A 5031-nucleotide genomic window follows, 5' to 3' on the forward strand; every position below is an offset into this window, starting at 1 on the left:
AAATGCCAGCTTCTGCCTTTTTGTCAAGCTTATCAAACTTGACCCGTAGAATGTAAGTGAAGTAAAGACACCCCAATACTCTAAGGAACTTTAAAGAAGGTTTGTAACCATACCAAACTTCAAATGGTGTCAGGTCCTTCACAGCTTTTGTTAAAATTCGATTTTGCAAGCACATAATAGTGTTTGCTGCTTTTCCCCAAAAACATTTTGGAAGATCCTTCTCATGAAGCATGCATCTCGTCATCTCCATTATGAATCTATTCCTCCTTTCACTGACGCCATTCTGTTGAGGAGTGTATGGTGTTGTCAATTGATGTTCAATTCCAGCCTCTTCATAAAACCTGTTAAAAGTTTCTAAAGTGTACTCCTTGCTACTATCTGATCTTATAGTCTGAATCAAGCATGCACCTTCATTCTCAACTTTGGCTTTGAATTTCCAAAATATACCCGCAACTTCTGACTTTTGCTTCAGCAAGAATATCCAACACATTCTTGTTAGTTCATTAATAAAAGCAATGTAATAAAGATTACCATTTAATGATGGTGTTCGCTGAGGACCACAAAAATCAGTATGAACCAGTTGCAATTTTTCGAGGCTTTCCATGCCTGTTTAGGAAAGGGTTGCCTATGTTGCTTCCCAAAAATACAAGTACGACAAGGAGGCATGTCCTCATCAGTGTTAGTGAGTTCTTCTACTAGTTTCTTTGATTGCATCTGAAGCAAACCTTGATGATGAAAGTGTCTAAGTCTTTTGTGCCAAATCTCAATGGTACTAACTCTGGATATAAAGGCCGTCGGATTTAGAGCAAAGCTTTTTCCTTCCATTTTGACATTGAACAAGTCTTTGCCACTAGCATCTTTGATCAAGCACTGCTTATTCTCAAACAACACTTTATAGCCTTTATCAAGTAACTGACCAACACTTAAGATATTTTGATCAATTTTAGGCACAAATAAAACATCTGGAATAAATTTTGTACCTTCATAACTTGTTATAGCTACTGTGCCTTTACCCTTGACTTCCAAGTGTTCACCATTGCCAATCCTCACTCTCTTATCTTCTTCGGTGTCTCTTAATTCCTCAAAAGACTCCTTGTCATATGTCATGTGATTTGTGCACCCAAAGTCAATCAACCAGCTCTCGCTTGATTCTTTGCTTGAGGAAGAAGTGACCATACACAATTGAGCTTCTTCTTCTTCTTCTTGATCAACAATCCCATCAATCGAATCGCTTTTTCGAGAAATACAAGACATCTAAGTCATACAAGTAAAGAGATATATTCATTGATAAGAAAAATCAAAAATGGGAACGGTGATTGGATTGATGATAAAATAGAATCCTGGGTCTCGAACAGTGATTGGATTGATGATAAAGAAAGAGAATTCTTGGTTCAGTTCTCCACCTTAACGACAGAAAAAAGGATTGATCAAATTCTATTGAGTCTGACTCATAGTGATCATTTATCAAAGAATGACTCTGGTTATAAAATGATTGAACAACCGGGAGTCTGTGCATCTACTTCTTTCACCAGATCTTTGGCTTTGCAGATCACAGCTTCATGTCCAAGTTGATTGCATTTGGAGCAGAAGGCGTCAGGTCTTCTCCAACACTTGTATGGTGGATGACCTTTCTTCTCACAATGGCGGCAAGGTGGATAGGATTTTTTGAAACCTCCTCCTTCTATTTTTTGATAATTGACATATGAATCTCCATACGTCAATTGATTTTTGAAATTTTTGTTGTTATTATACCTGCTGCTGTCTTGATGCTTAACACGTAAGGCACCTTCAATCACCCCTTCTTGCCTCATAGACCTCCTTTACTCTTGTGCTTGTAAAGCATTCAAGAGCTCTGTAAGAGAAATCTTTGACAAGTCTTTGGTGTTCTCGAGAGTAGTAATAGTGGCTTCAAACTTCTCTGGAACAGTGACTAGCAGCTTTTCAACGATTCTGGAATCATTTAATACAGAACCAAGCAATCTCACCTTGTTGGCGATGTTGAGAAGTCTATCAGAGTACTCTTTCACGATTCAGACTCCATCTTCTGCAACTCGAAATCCCTAATCAAATTTAGGGCTTTCATTCCACGAATCCTCTCATCTCCTTCATTTTCGGCCTTGAGATAATCCCAGATTTCCTTTGCTGTTTTGAGGGACATTATTAGCATGAAGATCATTTGAGATACAGCGGCAAATAGGCAAGCTTTCGCCTTTGATTTCCTTGTCTTCTTTTCCTTCTGTACTTTGATTTGTGCTATAGTAGGATTTGCTGGAAGCGGAGGGACCTCGTAATCCTCTTCTATTGCTTCCCAAAGATCCAAGGCTTCCAAATAAGTCTCCATACGAATTGCCCACATTTGATAATTGTCTCCATCGAAAACTGGTGGTGCAACAGCGGAAAAACTGGATTCTCCTCCCATATTGATCTCACAGATCCCTTAAGAAGATAGCTCTGATACCAATTGTTAGTGAAAGAGTGAGTTATTGAATGATTGATGAGAAGATTAAATTATGAAGAGCAAAAATGCTCTATATATATACAAGAGAATACAAAAAGATATTTAGAAAATCTACCTACAAATCTGCAGAAAATCTGATAACAAACCAGTAAACAAATCAAAACAAAATCTAATCAAACCAAAACTAAATCAAATCAAAAACTAAATCTAACTTCTAACTCTAATAGAGAGTTAGTTAGATACTAACTTACAGCAATCTAAACAAATACGTGATCTCAACAGTCCTCTACCTCAAATTGTGTCACATCCACGATTTGTTCTCCCTATACTGCTGTCAAGAGTAATCTTCAATGCCTGCTCCTCCACAGTATGTCTTTGCGTACGTTGTTCATGAACCAATAGACTACTCTGCAATGCATCAATGGTCATGGTGTCCAAATCGTTGGATTCTTCAATGGAGCAAGCCACGTAATCAAACTTTGAAGCCATGGAGCGCAGAATTTTCAAAACAATGCTAACATCACTCATCTTTTCACCATGGAAACGCATTTTATTAGCAATGGTGAGATACGAGAAAAGAAATCAGAAATAGTCTCACCATCCTTCATATGAAGGGTCTCAAAGTCCTTGCGCAGAGCCTGTAGTTGTGCTCGTTTCACCCTTGTATTTCCTTGGAATTTTTTTTCATTGAATCCCAAATTCCTTTAAATTTCTTTATCCAAAATAGTCTCCAGAATTGAGCGATCAATGACCTGGAAAAGGTAGTTCTTAACTTTAAGTCTTTCAATTTCTAATCTGACACCTCCTTCTTCTGTTCATATGAGTAATTAGCGTTATTTGTTACAGCAGAAATCCCAGACTCAACTACTTTCCAGTATTCTCTAGAGCGACGAAAGTTCTCCAATAACATGCTCCAATGATTGTAGTGACCAACAAATTTTGGTATTGCTGGTTGAACAAAACTGTCTTGTCATCTTGTCTGATACCAAAACAAAGAATCTGGCATAAGATCATATCTATGATGAGATATCGGCATAAGATCATATCAGTGATATGATATTCAGGAACTAAAACATAAAAATAGCAACTCAATCTTTTTCAACAATGTTTGGCCTAATATATTCCTCACCTAAATGAGATGCTTGCACCACATTATGGGTACCCAACTCACGATTTTTAGGAAGTCATGCTCATCTTATGCACCGATGACATGACCTTTATGGACTTTAATTGGGAGTAAATCTAGAAACGTATAAAGCCTTAAGCTTTGGTAGACAAACTATGCCGCTTGGAACGTATAAAGCCTTGGGCATATGTATTTCGGTTGTATCTAAGGGCAAACTAGATGCAGGATTAGACTATTAGACTACATCGCTTGGAATGTAAGAAGTCTTGGATGTAGGGCAGGGCAAGCCCTAGAAGATGCGGGTTAGACTATGCCGCTTGGAATGTATGAAGGAAGTCTTGGTGTAGGTTTTCAAACTATGCCGCTTGGAATGTATGAAGGAAGTCTTGGTGTAGGTTTTCAAACTATGCCGCTTGGAATGTATGAAGCGCTGGGCATAGGTTTTCAGATCGCATTGTAGGGCAAGCCTTAGATGCGGGCTCAAACGTCGCTCGGAACACATGAAAGCTTGAATGTAGGTTAAGATTTTATCTTAACAAGCTGTAGAGATAGAAAAATGTGGCTGCTGGGATTCGAGCCCAGGTCTCCACGGCCACAACGTGGAATTCTCACCACTAAACTACAGCCACAATTGTTTATAAATAGTCAAGGTAAGTACCCACCTAGGAATTTTCTTAAAAAATACTAGTATGAATCGCTTGGATTTCTGAATGAACTTCAAACCAAGTATTAGTATATATGAAAGAAAAACTCAAAGAACCGTGAGTTAAGACCTTGAACCGATCAAATTTCTTGAGATTTAAGTAACATTAAAATGATCCACTAAATGAACTTCATTGCCTATGACATTTTAATGCTGAGTATATTATGGCAAGTTAAGACTATATATGAAATTTTATGGTCATTGGATATGGTGTAGTAGGTAAACAAAGAAACGGTGTAAAATTACCATAATGCCTCAAGATAATTTACTTTCGGTTCATGACCTAGATGACATCCAAATGCTATGAACCTTTATAGTAGTTCTTATTTTATGATGTTTGATGATTTTTTTGAAGTTTTAAAGTCATCAGAAAGTTAAGTATCAAAACAAAAAATTAGGGGTAAAATGACCAAAATGTCCATAAGACTATTTATGATATTTTATGGTTTAGACAATGCTCCAAATGATTTGCTACTTCTTATAAGGTCTATTCTTATGGACATGAAGGTATGTTCAAGATTTCAAGTTGATTAGAGCAAGTTTGGAACCTAAATCAAGTTAGGACCTAAAAAACACCTAAAGGCAACACCTCAAGACTCAAGACTATTCTAGAACCTTCTAAAGAATTTATTATAAATCTATGACTTTTTAGAATAATTCATGCTTGTTAATATGATGGGTGCATAAAACTTTTTAGACCCTGGATGCAGGATTAGACTATATGGTTTGGAATGTAAGAAGCCG

The 5031-nt window shown here is 37.2% G+C and overlaps 1 non-coding gene across 1 annotated transcript; it reads right to left on the reverse strand.

The window, feature by feature from the left end:
• Nucleotides 1-4141: 4141 nt before the first annotated feature.
• TRNAH-GUG lies at nucleotides 4142-4213 on the reverse strand. The gene has a single exon. It is a non-coding gene; the product is annotated as a tRNA-His (tRNA).
• Nucleotides 4214-5031: the final 818 nt, after the last annotated feature.

Source organism: Cucurbita pepo, chromosome LG07, assembly GCF_002806865.2.
Source record: "Cucurbita pepo subsp. pepo cultivar mu-cu-16 chromosome LG07, ASM280686v2, whole genome shotgun sequence".
In the NCBI taxonomy this organism is placed as follows: Eukaryota; Viridiplantae; Streptophyta; class Magnoliopsida; order Cucurbitales; family Cucurbitaceae; genus Cucurbita; species Cucurbita pepo.